The sequence below is a fragment of the Marmota flaviventris genome, chromosome 1 (genome assembly GCF_047511675.1).
Source record: "Marmota flaviventris isolate mMarFla1 chromosome 1, mMarFla1.hap1, whole genome shotgun sequence".
NCBI classification, from domain to species: Eukaryota; Metazoa; Chordata; class Mammalia; order Rodentia; family Sciuridae; genus Marmota; species Marmota flaviventris.
The window spans coordinates 157,897,370-157,917,622 of record NC_092498.1 but is presented as its reverse complement, the minus strand read 5'-3'; the positions used below and the strand labels follow the sequence as shown (position 1 = coordinate 157,917,622).

The 20,253-nt window shown below is 38.0% G+C and overlaps 1 pseudogene; it reads left to right on the top strand.

Annotated features, from left to right (window-relative positions):
• Positions 1 to 60: 60 nt before the first annotated feature.
• LOC114083147 (chromobox protein homolog 3-like) lies at positions 61 to 2,567 on the top strand (annotated as a pseudogene).
• Positions 2,568 to 20,253: the final 17,686 nt, after the last annotated feature.

Here is a 20,253-nt window from a genome sequence, read left to right as displayed (position 1 = left end):
AAGAGTTGATGGAGGGGATTCTATTTGTTGAGTCTTGGTACTTGAAGCCACATTTAGAAATCCTTTTACCTATAATCCTCCTGTAATCCCAGCAACCCAGGAGGCTGAGGAAGGAGAATCACAAGTTCAAGACGAGCCTGAGCAATTTAACAAGACCTGAAAGAAATGAAAAGGCCTGGGGTTGTAGCTTAGTGGTTAGAGCACTTACCTAGCATGTGTGAAGCCTGGGTTCAATCCCCAATATCTCATACACACAAACACACGGGAAAAAAAAAAAAAAAAACAACTTTGATGTCATCAGCTCTTTCAATCTGTCTTCTATCTCCTGGTCCCTCTGTAGCAAGACCAAGACCTAGCAAACTTCTGAGATTTTTTTATTGTTATTTCATTTCCTAATAATCTGTTTCAGTAAGTGGTACCAACTCTCAGCCTCCTAATTCCCTGGGATTATAGCCGTGTGTGCCACCATGCCCCATTCTTTTGGGGAAGGGTACTAGGAATTAAACCATTGAGCTACATCCCCAGCACTTTTTATTTTGTGACAGGGTCTTGCTAAATTCTGGGGCTGATCTGTTGTAGTTGGACACAATATCTTTATTTTGTTTTTATGTGGTGCTGAGGATCGAACCCAGGGCCTCGCACGTGCTAAGCAAGCATTCTGCCACTGAGCCACAATCCCATCCCCACATCCCCAGCCTTTTTAAAAATGTTGTTATGAGACAGGGTCTCACTAAATAACCAAGGCTGGCCTCGAACTTTCAATCTTCCTTCCTCAGCCTTTCCAGAAATTGGAATACAGGTATGTGCCACCATGTCCAGCAGACTGGGTACTTTATAAAGAATAAAGGTTTAGCCAGACATGATGGCACATTGCCTGTAATCCCAGCAACTCCAGAGGCTGAGGCAGGAGAATCACAAGTTTGAGGCCAGCCTCAGCAATTTAGCAAGGCCCTAATTGCCATTAATGAGATCCTATCTCAAAATAAAAAAGAGCTGAGGATGTGGCTCAGTGGGTAAGCACTCCTGGGTTCAATCCCCAGTACCAAAAAAAAAATTTTTTTTTGATAAAGGTTTATTCAGCTTATGGTTCTGGAAGCTGAGAGATATGAGGATGAGAGGGACCACCAGTTACTGAAGGCCCTCTTGCTAGTGGAGATTCATGATTTAGCAACCTCTATAAAGGACCAGAGACTAAATGTTTTAGGCCCACGGGCCAAATGGTCACTGTGGAAACTGACTCTGCCATTGTGCAAAAGCAGCCAAAGACAATAAATTGAGAGTGGCTATGTTCCAGGATGTGATTGGAGCTTGAGGCATGCGGGCTGGAGAGCCTGCAGAACCACGACCTGTAACATCAGAGGGTTCGATCCTCAGTACCATATAAAAATAAATAAATAAAATAAAGGTATTGTGTCCATCTACAACTAAAATTTTTTTTTTTAAATGGCCTCCAATAAAACTACATTGCAAAATATGGGAACAAAACAGAAATGAAAAGAGTAAAAAAGTTGAAGAGGTAGAGCCTAAAGAATTTGTGGTAGAAAAAGTACTAGCCTGGGGGCTGGGGATGTGGCTCAAGCGGTAGTGCATGGCTCATGTGTGCAGCCCGAGTTCGATCCTCAGCACCACATACAAACAAAGATGTTGTGTCCACCGATACTTGAAAAATAAATATTAAAAAATAAAAAAAAAAAAGAAAAAGTACTAGACTGATGTGTAGTTAACGGAAAAGTGGAATATTTCCTGAAGTGAAAGGGATTTATAGTTGCTGACAATACTTGAAAACCTGAAGAAAATTTAGATTGCCAGAGTTAATTGAAGCATTTCTTAATTCTCAAAAAACTGGTAAAGAAAAAGATGGTACCAAAAGAAAATCTTTATCTGACAGTGAATCTGATGATAGCAAGTTAAAGAATAAAAGAGATGCCACTGACAAACCAAGAGGCTTTGCCAGAGGTTTTGATCCTGAATAAATAATTGGTGCCACAAATAGCAATTGATGTTTCTCATGAAATAGAAAGATTCAGATGAGGCAGACTTGGTGCTGCAAGGAAGCAAATATGAAGTGTTCTCAAATTATAATTGCTTTTTATAAAGAGAGACTAACTTGACATTCTTGTCCAGAACATGAAGCTCAATAACTGTTTGCATTGTTTTTTATATATATATATGTGTGTGTGTGTGTGTGTATACACACATAAATATATAAAACTGGGCCTTGATTTTTTTATTTACTAGCATGAAAAAATACATTCTAAAGAAAATCAAATTTGAGATGTTGATTTTGAAAGTAGTATTGGGAAATTGTTGTGTTTTATTTTTTTGTTTTCCATCAGTAGCACTGGTTACTTTGAACGTATAAAAGCTTTCTGTAGTTGCTTCCTTTATCAAAGAAAAGGATTTGATATGATGGTATATTTCTCTGCTCTTCTAAAAGTTGAAGAAATTTTCCATAGGCATTACTCATAACTTGTTTTTAATTCATGTGCCTAAGAACCATTCTGGGGGTTTTGTTGATTTGTTTGTGCATGCATGTGTGCGTATGTACATAAAATACTTACATAATGGTTTTTGTTTTTTAAACTTTTACCAAAACAAAAACAATGGGTGGTAAATCCATGTTCCTGAGATGCCATCATTCTCTGCAACCTAAGAAATAAATCACTACACGTTAAGATGAAATTTTCCTGAAACCATAACCCTTAAGATTAAATAAATGATTCTGTAGTTAATTGGACAGTTTAAATTGGATAGTTAAAAGCAACCACATTAAATTTACATCTATCATCACATAAACACAACAGTTTTATTTGCAAAATTCCTGAAAGGAAAAATACTATCACTATCAACAACTTTTACACCCAAGACAAGTAAACTAGACAAATCTTAGTTTGTCTTAATTAGCAAGACTTAAGTGGACATGTTAAGGGTTCCTCTAGTTAGCCATTCCTTTTTTAAAAGTTTAGAAATCTATGTACTCATAATTCATGGAATGTCTTAAGATTTGGCTCATTGAAAACTGATCAAATGGCTGGAGATGTTGGCAGTTGACAACCTGATCACATAAATGAGTGAGGAAGTTTTTTATAGTCTAAATTATTGACCTGTTTATTCCTTACATGTAGGTTCAATCTTTTCAGTATTTGGATTACTGGTTCAGCACAAGCCAGAAAAAGTAGCTTTGTAGTAATCAGAATGTTACCCAACTCTATATTGTTTACTTTATTGTAAATACTGGTAAACATTATATTCCTTTAATAGTAATAAATAAATAAAATACAAAATAGAGTTGGGGATCTGGCTCAGTGGTCAAGTGCCCCTGAGTTCAATTCCTGGTCCCCCCCCCCACCAAAAAAAATGGAATAAATAAAAAATTAAAATCACCTTTACATTAATGAAGAGGACAAGCCATGAATAGGCTAAAGAAGACTTTGGAAGCAGTCCAGGTAAGAACCAGTACAGTGGCACATGGCTATAGTCCTAGCTACTCAAGAGGCTGAGTAGCTAGGACTCACAAGTTGGAAGCCAGCCCAGGCAACATACCAAGAGCTGTCTCAAAAACAGAAAGGAATTGTCCAGATAAGGATTGAAAGAAGGCCCAAAACTAGAGTGGCTACAAGACGGGAAGACGGGTAGGTGGGTTCCAGGCTTTAATGATTGATTTGCCAATGGGGGATAATGAGGCAGGTTTCTGCTCAAAGAATTACTATCAAGCCATGCTTATTTTACTAAAGAAGTGAAACATAAAAACATGAGCAACTTTGGGATTAGGGGCAGAGGAAAATGAGGGATTAAATATTGGACATGTTGAGTTTGAAGACCTTTGGGAAATCCAGATGGATACCAAGTGCTGAGTCAATGATTACACAAAACAGGCCCAAGTGGAACTTAAACACCCTCATGGGAGAGAAGACAATGAAACAAGCAAGAAAATTAATAGAATGTTAAAATTGACCAAGTAGGTCTGGGGCTTGAAAAAGATGTGGCAGGGCTGGGGTTGTAGCTCAGTGGTAGAACACTTGCCTAGCATGTGTGAGGCACTGGGTTCCATCCTCAGCACCACATAAAAATAAAGTATTGTGTCCATCTACAACTAAAAAATATTTTTAAAAAATTAAGAAAAAGATGTGGCAAGGACTTGGGAATTGTCAGAACCTGGGTGGTCAGTTAGCACATACGTGAAAGATACTGACTGGGAGCATGAGAAAAGAGCTAAGACAGAGTCCTGGACATACATAATGTGGAGAACAGGCTATTGTTCCATGAAGAATAGAACAGTAGTTTTCAGGCTGTACCTAACCCTGAGTTACTCCATTTTATAAGACAGTAGTTTGCTGTGAGTTCTCCATTTTGAGTATAAGTACTGAGATAGAAATGATTCTGAACCTTGTCTGTACAAGTAACTACTATCTGCTTAGCACAACTATATGGCACAAATTGATATATAATGTATTGTGCTAATAAAAATGACAATCTATAAACTTATCAAATAAAATCAGAAGCACATGGATGCATGAGAGTATCAAATTCATATCAGAAAAAGTAGGCCCACAAATTTATCAAATATACCAGATTACTGAATAAAGCAACTTCCTCACCCCAGACCCATGAAAGGAATAGCACCCCAAGAGTGGACACAACCTCTCCCCGACCCCATCACCTGGTCATTTGTCATGAGCCTTGCCCAGGAAAATCGCCAAAGGGATGAACCTCTCATTCCATCCCCTAGTTTCAGCTCAACCAAATTTTCCTGCCCTTGACAACACATAGCCTGTTCCAAGGAGACACTCTGAAACTGCAGTCTGTCTGGACCCTCTACTGGAACTGGTTCATTAAAAACTTTATCTTGTGCAGTGGTACAATCCTGTAATCCAGTGACTCACAAGGCTGAGGCAGGAGAATCGCAAGTTCAAAGCCCACCTTAGCAATTTAGTGAAACCCTGTCTCAAAACAAAAAGGGCTGGGGGTATTGTTCGGTGGTTAAGCACCCCTGGGTTCAATCCCCAGTTTAAAAAAAAAACAAACTTGTCTAAACCAGGCATAGTGGTGCATGTCTGTAATCTCAGTGACTTGAGAGACTGAGGCAGGAGGATCACAAGTTTGAGGCCAACCTGGGGAAATTAGTGACTGTTTTAGTTTTTGCACTGCTGTGACCAAAAGGTCTGACAACAATTAGAGGATATAGTTCATAGATGGCCAACTCCATTCCTCAGGGCCTGCGTTAAGGCAGAACATTATGGTGGAAGTATATGGCTGAGGAAAGCAGCTGTGCTCGTAGTACCAGGAAGCAGAGTAAGAGACTCCCATTACCACAGATAAAACATATGCCCCAAAGGCACTCCCCCAGTGATCCACCTCCTCCAGCCACACTCTACCTGCTTACAACCCAGTTAATCCCTATCAGCAGATTAATGCATTGATTGTGTTTACGCTTTCATAACCCAACCATTTCACATCTAACCCCTTTTGCATTGTCTCACACATGAGCTGGGGGTGGGGGACAGATATCTCATATCTAAACCATAACAGTAACCCTGTCTCAAAAATAAGAAATGGGGCTGCAGTTGTAGCTTGGTGGTAGAACACTTGCCTAGTATGTGTGAGGCATTGCGTTCAATCCTCAGTACCACATAAAAATAAATAAAACAAAGGTATTGTGTTCATCTAAACTAAAAATTTTTTAGTTAAAAACTTAAATAAATAAATTTAAAAAAAAAAAAAGAGCTGTGGGTTCAATCTCCTGTACTACCAAAAGAAGAAGGAGAGAAGACCAATCAATTATATCCTACTCAAGACTGAATCACCAGTCCAGGCCCATCCTAATGACCTCACTTTTCAGTTGATTACCTCTGTAAAGACCCTAACTCCCATTAAGGTTATATTCTGAAGTACTGGGATTAAAACATCAACATATTAATTGGGCATGGGGACCAGGAGAGATACTGATAAGTTTATAGCTGGAAGGAACTGCCATCTGATGGCCTTTTCTTTCTTTGAAAGGGTGCAATTGGTAAGAAGTGGTAGAGGTATAGTCAACAAGGAATAGACTATTTCAGACCCAACCAAGACAAGGGACTCAGGAACACAGGTAATGAACACAATTCATAGATTTATAAAAATAGAGTAGTGGGATTTCTAGTCACTACTGTGTATTGTGGTCACTACACTATTCTAGCAGTCAGTGTCATGGCTGCTTGGCAGCAAGTAGGAGCCGTCTCACAGCATAAATGGAGTTCAAGAGCAGGCCTCCTGTCCCTGCACCAGGAAGCAAAGGCAAGGAAGCAAAGTGAGAAGTCAGAGCTCCTGCCTAAGCCCTAGGGCAAGGATCTGGTTTCTTAACTAGAGTCAGAGGGCAAAAGTCGACTTGACAGAACTGGAGCTCAGATCAGAGAGGAATTAAAAGCAAAATTGAATTAACATTTCATCTTTGCACTTTAGGGCAAGGATATTTTCCCAGAAGAATGTCCCAAAGTTTAGTCAGGACTTGACTTGAAATTAGGCGAAGAATGAAGTAATTCATTATATATGTGAGAGAAATTGCTCACCCTGCAGAGGTGGCATTTAAAGGGATATAGCACACACTGAGGTCAGATGCAAACTTTTGAACCAAGAGCACCTCTGAGTCCCTTAGAAATTAAATCAAAACCAATCTCTACTGTGTTGAGTTTTTTGTAATATCCCCCCCCCCCAACAAATGTATAGACAGAGGTTTATCTAGGAAGTAGTTACACATTCAAAGGTGAACAAGGGGGGGGTGCAATCTCAAAAGAGAGATGCCTTGGGGGTAAAGCAAGGAATGTGCACTCAAAGGCAGAATGCAGGCTATCTCCAGAGGGAGAGACAGCAATCCATTGGTTTGATGGGCTTTGTTAAAATTTTCTCTTTTTTTGGTAACAGGGATTGAATGCAGGGGTGCTTTAACTACTCACTAAGCCACATCCCCAGCCCGTTTTTATTTTTTAATTCTAGACAAGGTCTCGCTAAATTGCTTAGGGCCTCACTAAATTGCTGAGGCTGGTTTTGAACTTGGAATCTTCCTGTCTCAGCCTCCCAAATCGCTGAGATTACAGGTTATGTGTCATCATGCCCTGCGGTTTTTTTTGTTTGTTTGTTTGTTTTGTTTCATTTTGTTTTTGTACTAAGGATTGAACCCAGGGATGCTCTACATTGAACTACATCCCCAGCCCCCTTTTTATTTTTTATTTCAAAAACGAGTCCAAGTTGTTGGAAATACTGGTGTTATGGTTTGGATGTAAGGTGTCCCCCAAAAGCTCATGTGTAAGACGATACAAAAAAAATTAACAGGAGAAGTGATTGGATTGTGAGAGTCTTAATCTCCTGATGGGATTAATGAGTGGTGACACAAAGTGAGTGGGGTGAGGTTGGAGGAGGTGGAGCATTGAGAACATGGGTATGGGATATATATTTGTATCTGGCAAGTGAAATTCTCTCTGCTTTCTGATCCTAATGTGGACTGCCTCCCTTTTCCACACTTTTGCCCCGTGATGTTCTGCCTCACTTAGAGCCCCAAGGAATGGACTAAGACCTCTGAAACCAGGAGCCCTCAAATAAACTTCCTCCTGTACAATTGTTCTGGTCAGATCTTTTAGTCACAGCAGTGAAAAAGCTAACTAAAATAACTGGGGTGCCACAAGAAATAAAATTTACTGAGAAGTGGCTCATCAAGTTGGGTGCGGTGGCACATGCCTGTAATCCCAGCAGCTCTAGAAGCTGAAGCAAGAGGATGGTGAGTTCAAAGCCATCCTCGGCAAAAGCGAGGCACTAAGCAACTCAGTGAGTTCCTGTCACATTTAAATAAAATACAAAATAGGGCTGGGGATGTGGCTCAGTGGCCAAGTGCTATGCGAGCACTCTACCCCTGAGCCACAACCTCAGCCCCTAATCCTCTTTCTTCTATTGGTTACTGTGACTAGAAATGATGCCTTGCATGACTGTAGCCCTCTCACTATTAGCCAGAGAATAAAAATAAAATCTGAAGGAAGTTAGAAACAGGAAAAATCACATTAGAAGCAGCCCCAGGGCCTGGACATCCTGCATTCTGAGCAACCCTGCTACAGATATCATGTTATGGGAAATAAGTGCCCTTACTTGCTTCATCTTTTTCAAACTGGGGTTTCTAATATTCCAATACAAAACTATGCTAGTTGACGATAACTATATCATGAATGCATGTTCAGTGAACTTCTGTAAGATAACATTGAGTTGCTCTAGAGTTGCAGGTATAGACTGATCTGATTTCCTAATTCCAGGAGGGTTAGACCCTGACCTCAGTCATGTTTACTTTTTTTGGCGGGGGAGGGTGGGGGTACTGGGGAATTGAACCCAGGTACACTTATCACTACACTGCATTCCCAAACCCTTTTATTCTTTATTTATTTTTTTTATTTTGAAACAGGATTTCTCTAAGCTCCTTAGGGCTTTTTTTTTTTTTACTCTTTTTAAAAGTAATTAATTAATTAATGTATTTGTTCTAATTTGTTATACATGGCAGCAGAATACATTTCTGTTCATAGTACACAAATGGAGCATAATTTTTCCACTTCTCTGGTTGTGTACAAAGTAGAGTCACACCATTTGTGTCTTTTTTTTTTTTTTTTTTTTTTTTGGTGGTGCTGGAGATTGAACCCAGGGCCTGTGCATGCAAGGCAAGCACTCTACCAACTGAGCTATATCCCCAGCCTTCCATTTGTATCTTTATACATGTATCTAGGGTAATGATGCTCATCTCATTCCACCATCTTTCCTACTCCCATTCACCCTTCCTTTCACTCCTTCACCTTTGCCCTATCCAGAGTTCCTCCATTCCTCCCATCCTCCCCTCCAACCCCCCTTATGAATCAGCATTCATTTATCAAAGAAAACATTCAGCCTTTGGTTTTTTGGGATTGGCTTACTTAACTTAGCATGATATTCTCCAAATCCATCCATTTACCTGCAAATGTCATGATTTTATTCTCTTTTAATTCTAAGTAATATTCCATTGTGTGTACATGACACAGTTTCTCTCTCTTTCTCTCTCTCTCTCTCTCTTTCCCTCCCTCCCTCCCTGCCTTCCTTCCTTCCTTCCTTCCCTCCCTCCCTCCCTTCACCACTGAGCCACATCCCCAGCCCCATTTTGTATTTTATTTAGAGACAGGGTCTCACTAGTTGCTTAGCACTTCACTGTTGCTAAGACTGGCTTTGAACTTGCAATCTTCCTGTCTCAGCCTCCCAAGCCACTGGGATTACAGGTGTGTGCAACTGTGCCAGGCTACAGCTTCTTTATCCATTCATCTATTGAAGGACATCTAGGTTGGTTCCACAATTTAGCTATTGTGAATTTTGCTGCTATAAACATTGATGTGGCTGCATCCCTGTGACCTGTTCCTGGCGACTAAAGCACTCAGAGTCACTCCAGGGGAACTGGGCTGCACGAAATAACCACACAAGAAAGAGATACCTTTTTCTTTGGGGGTCCTGTGACAGCTCCTCCAACCTTAAGGGTCTGCAGAAAGAGAGGAAGAGCCGGCACATGCTGACCCCTTTTATTGAGGAGAAGCCATTCAAATGAGGCAAGGGGTCAGGTTTCAAGGGGCTGAGTCTAGCTTTAAGATGTCTGCTGTCAGCAGGTTGACTGACATCTAGGAAGGCAGAGCAAGAGAAGGGGATATACAAAGGGCGTTTCCATGGAACATTCTATCCCAAACAGGACAAAGGGGTAATATCACAAAGGAACAGATGAGCATAGCTCAACCCATGGAGCTGCAGGAAGGCATGCCTACACATGAAGACACATTTTGCTACATTTTTACAGCCTTCAAGGTCCAGGCCACTGTCTTGTGGCCAGATCCCTGGAAGTGACTGACAGAGCCTCACCAATCAGGAAAGGAAAATGCTGGTCACATGGTGTGGTGGCCTCCCACATCCCTATAGTATGCTGTTTTTAAGTCCTTTGGGTATAAACCAGGGAGTGGGATAGCTGGGTCAAATGGTGGTTCCATTCCAAGTTTCCTAAGGAATCTCCATACTACTTTCCAGATTGGTTGCACCAATTTGCAGTCCCCCCAGAGTATGCCTTTTTCCCCACATCCTTACCAATACTTATTGTTAATTGTATTCTTAACAATTAACTACCATTCTAACTGGAGTGAGATGAAATCTTAGTTTTAGTTTTGATTTGCATTTCTCTAATTGCTAGAGATGTTGAACATTTTTTCATATATTTGTTGATCAGTTGTTTATTTTCTTCCGAGAAGTGTCTGTTCAGTTCCTTAATCCATTGATTGCTTGGGTTATTCATTTTTTTAGTGTTAAGTTTTTTGAGTTCTTTACATATTCTGGAGATTAATGCTCTATCTGATATATGTATGGTAAATTTGCTTCCATTCTGTAGACTCTCTATTTACCTCACTGATTGTTTCTTTTGCTGAGAAGAAGCTTTTCAGTTTGAACCCATCCCATTTATTGATTCTTGATTTTATTTCTTGTGCTTTAGGAGTCTTGTTAAGAAAGTAGAAACTTAAAATTGAACATGATGAAGATTTGGGCCTACTTTTTCTTCTCTTAAGAGCAGGACCTCACTTTGAAATGTGTTTTGTTCATAGTGAGAGATAAGGGTTTAATTTCATTTTGCTACATACGGATTTCCAGTTTTCCTAGCAACATTTGTTGAAGAGTCTTTCTTTTTTCCAATATATGTTTTTTGGCACCTTTGTCTAATATGAGATAACTGTATATATGTGGGTTTGTCTCTGTGTCCTGTTTTCTGTACTATTGGTCTACAAGTCTATTTTGGTGCCAATAACATGCTGTTTTTGTTACTATGCTCTGTACTATAGTTTAAGGTGTGGTATAGTGATGCTACCTGCTTCACTCTTCTTGCTAAGGATTGCTTTAGCTATCCCGTGTCTCTTATTTTTCCAGATGAATTTCATGATTGCATTTTCTATTTCTGTGAGGAATGTCATAGGGGTTTTGATTAGAATTGCATTAAATCTGTATAGTGCTCTTGGAAGTATGGTCATTTTGATAATATTAATTCTGCCTGTCCAAGAACAAGGTAGATCTTTCCATCTTCTAAGGTCTTCTTTGACTTCTATCTTTAGTGTTCTGTAGTTTTCATTGTAGAGGTCTTTTGCTTCTTTTGTTCAATTGATTCCCAAGTATTTTTTTTTTGAGGCTATTGTAGTTTTCCTAGTTTCTCCTTCAGAGTATTTGTTACTTATGTACAGAAATGCATTTGATTTATGGATATTGATTTTATATCCTGCTACTTTGCTGAATTCATTTATTAGTTCTAGAAGTTTTCTGGTGGAATTTTACAGATCCTCTCAGTATAGAATCATGTCATCAACAAATAGTGATAGTTTGATTTCTTCTTTTCCTATCCATATCCCTTTAATTTCTTTCATCTGTCCAATTGCTCTGGCCAGAATTTCAAGGACTGTGTTAAATAGAAGTGGTGAAAGAGGGCATCCTGTCTTGTTCCAGTTTTTAGAGGGAATACTTTCAATTTTTCTCCATTAAGAATGATGTTGGGGGCTGGGGATGTGGCTCAAGCAGTAGCGTGCTCGCCTGGCATGCGTGCGGCCCGGGTTCAATCCTCAGCACCACATACAAACAAAGATTAAAAAATTCTCTCTCTCTTTCTCTCTCTCTCTCTCTCTCTCTCTCTCTCTCTCTCTCTCTCTCTCTCTCTCTTCCTCTGTCTTTAAAAAAAATGATGTTGGCCTTGGGCTTAGTATAGATAGCTTTTACAATGTTGAGATATGTTTCTATTATTGCTAGTTCTTCTAACATTTTGAACATGAAGGGTGCTGTATTTTATCAAATGAATTCTCTGCATCTATTGACATGATCATATAATTCTAATCTTTAAGTCTATTGAAGTGATGAATTACATTTATTGATTTCTATAAGTTGAACCAATCTTGTAAACCTGGGATGAGCCCCACTTGATTGTGATGCACTATCTTTTTAATATGTTTTTATATTCGATTTGCCAGAATTTTATTGAGAATTTTTGTTTCTATGTTCACTAGAGATATTTGTCTGAAGTATTTTTTTCTGTGATGTGTCTTTGTCTAGTTTTGGAATCAGGGTGATATTGGCCTCATAGAATGAGTTTGGAAGTGCCAGGAACAAAGGCACATGCCTGTAATACCAGAGTCTTGGAAGGCTGAGACAAGAGAATTATGAGTTCAAAGCCAGCCTCAGCAATTTATCAAGGCACTAAGCAACTCAGTGAGACCCTGTCTCTAAATAAAATAGCACTGGGGGGCTGTGGCTGTGGCTCAGTGGCAGAGCACTTGTCTTGCCCATGTGAGGCATTGGGTTAGATCCTCAGCACCACATAAAAATAAACAAAATAAAGGCATGCTGTCCCTCTATAACTACAAAAAAATAAAAAATAAAAAAAATAGGGCTGGGAATGTGGCTCAGTGGTCGAGTGCCCCTGAGTTCAATCTCTGGTTACCCCCTCCAAAAAAAAAGAATGAGTTTGGAAGTGTTCCCTCTTTTTCTATTTCATGGAATAATTTGAGTAGTATTGATATTGGTTCTTCTTTGAAGGTCTTATAGAACTCAGCTGTGAATCCGTTTAGTTCTGGGCTTGTCTTGGTTGGTTTAACTTGTATATATCATCCTATTTCAGTCTGGGTAAATCATATGACTCTAGAAATTTGACAATGTCTTTGATATTTTCTATTTTATTGGAATACAAATTTTCAAATTAGTTTCTAATTATCTTCTATATTTCGGTAGTGTCCCTCATGATATTTCCTTTTTCATCCATGGATTTTAGTAATTTGAGTTTTCTCTCTCCTTCTCTTCATTAGCATGGCTAAGGGTTTATCAATTTTTCAAAGAACCAACTTCTCGTTTTGTCAATTTTTTCTTTTGTTTCAATTTCATTGATTTCAGCTCTGATTTTAATTATTTCCTGTCCTCTACTACTTTTAGTGTTGATTTGTTCTTTTTCTAGGGCTTTGAGATGTAATGTTAGGTCACTTATTTGTTGACTTTCTCTTCTTTTAAGGAATGAGCTCCATGTAATGAACTTTCCTCTTAGTACTGCATTCATAGTGTCCCAGAGGTTTTGATATGTGTATCATTGTTCTCATGTACCTCTAAGAATTTTTTTTAATTTTTATTTATATATGACAGCAGAATGCATTAAAATTCTTATTACACATATAGAACACAATTTTTCATATCTCTGGTTGTATACAAAGTATATTCACATCAGTTTGTGTCTTTATACATGTACTTTGGATAATAATGATCATCCCATTCCACCATCATTTATAACCCCATGCCCTCTGCCTTCCCCTCCAACCCTCTGCCCTATTTAGAGTTCATCTATTCCTCCCATGCTTCCTCTCCTTATCCCACTATGAATCAGCCTCCTTATATCAAAGAAAACATTCAGCATTTGGTTTTTTGGGATTGGCTAACTTCACTTAGCATTATCTTTTCTAACTCTATCCACTTACATGCAAATGCCATGATTTTATTCTCTTTTATTGCTGAGTAATATTCCATTGTGTATATATGCTACATTTTTTTTTATCCATTCATCTATTGAAGGGCGTCTATGTTGGCTCCACAGTCTATGTGAATTGTGCTGCTATAACATTGATGTGGCTGTGTCCCTGTAGTATGCTGTTTTTAAGTCTTTGGTTATAGACCAAGGAGAGGGATAGCTGGGTCAAATGGTGGTTCCACTCTCAATTTTCCAAGAAATCTCCATACTACTTTTCATATTGGCTGCACCAATTTGCAGTCCCACCAGCAGTGTATGAGTGTACCTTTTTCCTTACATCCTCGCCAACACTTATTGTTTTTGTATGCATAATATCTTCTGTTCTGACTGGAGTGAGATGAAATCTTAGAATGGTTTTGGTTTGCATTTCTCTAATTGCTAGTGATGAAGAACATTTTTTCATGTATTTGTTGATTGTATATCATCTTCTGAGAAGTGTCTGTGGTCCATTTATTAATTGGTTTATTTGTTGTTTTGGTGTTTAGCTTTTTTAGTTCTTTATATACCCTAGAGATTAGTGCTCTATCTGATGTGTGAGGGGTAAAGATTTGCTCCCAAGATGTAGGCTCTCTATTCACCTCACAGATTATTTCTTTTGCTGAGAGGAAACTTTTTAGTTTGAGTCCATCCCATTTATTGATTCTGGATTTTAATTCTTGTGCCACAGGAGTCTTATTAAGGAAGTTGGGGCCTAATCCCACATGATGGAGATGAGGGCCTACTTTTTCTTCTATTAGATCCAGGGTCTCTGGTTTTATGCCTAAGTCCTTGATCCATTTTTTTTTTAGTTGTAGTTGGACACAATACCTTTATTTTATTGATTTATATGTGGTGCTGGGGATCAAACACAGGGCCCTGCACATGCTAGGCAAGCACTGTACCATTTGTTGAAGAGGCTATCTTTTCTCCAGTGCATGTTTTTGGCACCTTTGTCTAATATAAGATAATTGTAATTTTGTGGGTTAGTCTCTGTGTCCTCTATTCTGTACCATTGGTCTACCAGTCTGTTTTGGTGCCAATACCATGCTGTATTTGTTACTATTGCTCTGTACTATAGTTTAAGGTTTGGTATAGTGATGCCACCTGCTTTACTTTTCCTGCTAAGGATTGCTTTAGCTATTCTGTGTCTCTTATTTTTCCAGATGAATTTCATGATTGCTTTTTCTATTTCTATGAAGAATATCATTGGGATTTTGACTGGAATTGCATTAAATCTGTATAGTGCTTTTGGTAGTATGGTCAATATTCTGCCTATCCAAGAGCAAGGTGGGATCTTTCCATCTTCTAAGGTCTTCTTTGACTTCTTTCTTTAGGGTTCTGTAATTTTCATTATATAGATCTTTACCTCTTTTGTTAAGTTGATTCCCAAGTTGTTTTGTTTGTTTGTTTGTTTTAGGCTATTGTAAATGGGTAACTTTCCTCATATCCCTTTCTGAGGATTTGTCACTGATATGCAAAAATGCCTTTGATTTATGGGTACTGATTTTATATCCTGCTACTTTAATGGAATTTATTTTCTAGTTCTAGAAGTTTTCTGGTGGAACTTTTATGGTCTTCTAGATATAGAATCATATCATCAGCAAACAGTGCTGATTTGAGTTCTTCTTTTCCTATGTGTTTCCCTTTTATTTCTTTTGTCTGTTTAATTGCTCTGGCCAAAGTTTCAAGACCTATGTTAAATAGAGGTGGTGAAAGAGGGCATCCTTGTCTTGTTCCAGTTTTTAGAGGGAATGCCTTCAATTTTTCTTCATTTAGAATGATGTTGGCCTGGGGGTTAGCATAGATAGCCTTTATGATGTTGAGATATGTTCCTGTTATTCCAAGTTTTTCTAGTGTTTTGAACATAAAGGGGTGCTGTATTTTGTCAAATGCTTTTTCTGCATCTATTGGGATGATCATATGATTCTTATCTTTAAAGTTTGTTGATGTGATGAATTACATTTATTGATTTCCGTATGTTGAACCAACCTTGCATCCCGGGGATGAATCCCATTTGATCATGGTGCACAATTTTTTTGATATGTTTTTGTATTCGATTTGCCAGAATTTCATTGAGAATTTTTACATCAATGTTCATTAGAGATATTGGTCTGAAGTTTTCTTTCTTTTTTTTAAATTTTTATTTATTTATTTTTTTAGTCATACATGACAGTAGAATGTAATTTGACATATAATACATACATGGAATGTACATACATCAATCATATTGTCTATTCTATTCTGCTGCCCTTCCTATCCTCCCTACTCCTTCCCTCCTCTCCCATCCTTTCTCTCTATCCAATCTAATGTGACACACTTTTTTTTTCTTTTTCTCATTACAACATCATATATGTATTCCGTATAACAATGAGATTCTCCTTCCATCTTCCCTGCAGCTCCCCTTCTCCCTCTTTTTCCCTCCCACCTCTCTTCCCTATTTAGTGGTAGTCTTCTTCTCATGCTCTTCCTCCCTATCCCATTTTGAGTCACCCCCCCTTATATCAGAGAAGACATTCAGCATTTGTTTTTTAGGGATTGGCTAGCTTCACTTAGCATAATCTGCTCTACTGCCATCCATTTGCCTACAAATGCCATGATTTTATTATTTTTTTAATGCTGAGTAATATTCCATTGTGTATAAATGCCACATTTTTTAATCCATTCATCTATTGAAGGGCATCTAAGTTGAAGGGCATTCTAGCTATTGTGAATTGTGCTGCTATAAACATTGATGTGGCTGTGTCCCTGTAGTATGCTCTTCTTAGGTCTTTTGGGTATAGTCCGAGAAGGGGAATAGCTGGGTCAAATGGTGGTTCCATTCCCAGCTTTCCAAGGAATCTCCATACTGCTTTCTAAATTGGCTGCACCAATTTGCAGTCCCACCAGCAATGTATGAGTGTATCTCTCCCCCGCCAATCCTCGCCAGCACTTATTGTTGTTTGACTTCATAATGGCTGCCATTCTTATTGGAGTGAGATGGTATCTTAGAGTAGTTTTAATTTGCATTTCTCTGATTGCTAGAGATGGTGAGCATTTTTTCATGTATTTGTTGATTGATTGTATATCCTCTTCTGAGAAGTTTCTGTTCAAGTCCTTGGCCCATTTGTTGATTGGGTTATTTGCTTTTTTGTTGTTTAACTTTTTGAGTTCTTTGTATACTCTAGAGATTAGAGCTCTATCTGATGTTTGAGGGGTAAAAATTTGTTCCCAGGATGTAGGCTCCCTATTCACCTCGCATATTATTTCTCTTGCTGAGAAAAAACTTTTTAGTCCCATTTGTTGATTCTTGGTTTTAACTCTTGTGCTATAGGTGTCTTATTATGAAATTTGGGGCCTGCCCCCACATGATGAAGATTAGGACCAATTTTATCTTCTATTAGACGCAGAGTGTCTGGTCTGATTCCTAGCTCCTTGATCCATTTTGAGTTGACTTTTGTGCATGGTGAGAGAAAGGGATTCAATTTCATTTTGTTGCATATGGATTTCCAGTTCTCCCAGCACCATTTGTTGAAGATGCTTTCCTTTCTCCATTGCATGGTTTTAGCACCTTTGTCTAATATAAGGTAGTTGTAATTTTGTGGATTTGTCTCTGTGTCCTCTATTTTGTACCATTGGTCTACCAGCCTGTTTTGGTGCCAGTACCCTGCTGTTTTTGTTACTATTGCTCTATAGTATAGTTTAAAAATCTGGAATCGTGATACCACCATGAAGTTTTCTTTCTTTGATGTGTCTTTGCCTGGTTTGGGAATCAGGGTGATATTGGCCTCATAGAATGAGTTTGGAAGTGCTGCCTCTTTTTCTATTTCCTGAAATAAATTGGAGAGTATTGGTATTAGTTCTTCTTTAAAGGTCTTGTAGAACGTGGCTGTGTATCCATCTAGTCCTGGGCTTTTCTTGGTTGGTAGACTTTTGATGGCATCTGCTATTTGGTCTTTTGAAATTGATCTGTTTAAGTTGTGTATATCATCCTGATTCAATTTGGGCAAATTACATGACTCTAGAAATTTGTCAATGCCTTCGATATTTTCTATTTTATTGGAGTACAAGTTTTCAAAATAATTTCTAATTATCTTCTGTATTTCTGTAGTGCCTGTTGTGATATTTCCTTTTACCTCTAAGAATTTTTTAATCTTTGATGTCTTCTGCAATCAGTTGTTCATTCAGTAGCATATTATTTAGTCTCCAGGTGTTGGAGTAGCTTCTATTTTTTATTTTATCATTGATTTCTAATTTCATTCCATTATGATCTGATAGAATGCAGAGTAGTATCTCTACTTTTCATATTTGCTAAGAGTTGCTTTGTGGTCTATTTTAGAGAGGGATCCATATGCTGCTGAGAAGAAAGTATATTCACTCGTTGATGGATGAAATATTCTATATATGTCTGTTAAATCTAAGTTATTGATTATACTATTGAGTTCTATAGTTTCTTTGTGTAGCTTTTGTTTAGAAGATTTATCCAGTGGTGAAAGAGGTGTGTTAAGATCACCCAGTATTATTGTGTTGTGGTCTATTTTACTCTTGAACTCAAAAAGAGTTTGTTTGGAAAAAAAAAAAAAAAGAGTTTGTTTGATGAAGTAGAAGCTCCATTGTTTGGAGCATATATATTTATAACTGTTATGTCTTATTGATGTATGTTTCCCTTAAGCAATATGAAGTATCCTTCTTTATCCCTTTTGATTAACTTTGGCTTGAAGTCTACTTTATTTGATAAGAGAATGGAAACCCCTGCTTGCTTATGCAGTCCATGTAAGTGGTATATGTTTTTTCCCAAACTTTACGTTTTTCATATAAGGTGAGTCTCTTAAAGTCAGTATATTGTTGGGTATTTTTTAAACCCAATCTGCCAGTCTATGTCTTTTGACTGATGAGTTTAGGCCATCAACATTCAGGATTGTTATTGAGACATGATTTGTATTCCTGATCATTTTTGTTTATTTTTTGTTTTTAACTTGACCTGGTTTCTCCTTTGATTGGTTTTTATTTTGCTGAGGATGTTCTGTAGTAAAGGCTTTCTAGTTGTAAATTCTTTTAACTTTTGTTTATCATGGAAGTTTTTTTTAAAGAGAGAGAGAGAGAGAGAATTTTTTAATATTTATTTATTTTTTTTTAGTTTCCGGCGGACACAACATCTTTCTATGTGGTGCTGAGGATCGAACCCGGGTTGAATGCATGCCAGGCGAGCGTGCTACCACTTGAGCCACATCCCCAGCCCATGGAAGGTTTTTTAAAAAATAAATATTTTTAGTTATGCATGGGCATAATATCTTTATTTTGTTTATTTATTTTTATGTGGTGCTGAGGATTGAACCCAGTGCCTCACATATGCAAGGCAAGCGCTCTGTCACTGAGCCACAACCCCAGCCCTATCATGGAAGATTTTTATTTCATCATCAAATCTAGTGCTTAATTTTGCTGGATATAAGAAAATAGTTGGCAGCTATTTTCTTCCAGAATTTGGTATATATTATTCCAGGCTCTTCTAGCTTTCAAGGTCTGGCCTGAGAAATCTGCAGAGATCCTAATTGGTTTCCTCCTATATATAATATGATTCCTTTCTCTTGTGACTTTTAAAATTCTCTCCTTATTCTGTATGCTAGACATTTTCATTACATTGTGCCTTGGTGTAAGTCTGTTGTGATTTTGCACATTTGGTGTCCTGAAAGCCTCTTGTATTTGGTTTTCCAATTCATTATTCATGTTTGAAATTTTTTCTGATATTATTTCATTGAATAGATTGTTCATTCCTTTGGTTTGTAACTGTATGCCTTCCTCTCTCCCAATAATTCTTAAAATTTGGTCTTTTAATGTTATCCCATAATTCATGAAAGTTCTGTTCATGGCTTCTTACCATCTTCACTGTGTGGTCAACTTTATTTTAAAGATTGTATATATATATATTTTTTTTTTAAATATTTTTTTATTTTTAGTTGTACACGTTTATTTATTTTTATATGGTGTTGAGGTTTGAACCCAGGGCCTCACGCATGCTAGGTGAGCGCTCTACCGCCGAGCCACAACCCCAGCCCCTTAAAGATTGTATATTTTGTCTTTATTGTCAGACGTTCTGTCTTCCAAGTGTTCTAATCTGTTGGTGATGCTTTCTATTGAGTTTTTAATTTGGTTTATTATTTCTTTTATTTCAAGGATTTCTGTTTTGTTTTTTTTCAGAGTCTCTATCTCCTTATTGAAGTAATCTTTTGCTTCCTGTATTTGATTATATAGCTCTTTATAGAAATGATTTTTTTGCTGCCCGTATTCGCTCTCTTTTATCATCCTTTATTTATTTATTTTTTTTTAAAGAGAGAGAGAGAGAGAATTTTTTAATATTTATTTTTTAGTTTTCGGCGGACACAACATCTTTGTTTGTATGTGGTGCTGAGGATCGAACCTGGGCCGCACCTGGGCTGCACCTGGGCCACACCTGGGCCGCACGCATGCCAGGTGAGTGCGCTACCACTTGAGCCACATTCCCAGCCCCTTATATCATCCTTTAATTCACAGAACATTTTAATTATGTATATCCTAAATTCCTTCTCTGACATTTCTTCTGTTATGCTGGCCATGGATTCTAATAATGGAGTATCTTTGTTTGGACACTTTCTTCCCTTGTTTTTTCATGTTGTTTGTATGTCTTGCCTTCTAGCACTGAGGCTCTGAGGTGTTACAGTTTTTTCCCTATAGGTTTATAGTGTCCCTGCAGGGTTCCAACACCTCTCCTTTTAGGGGGA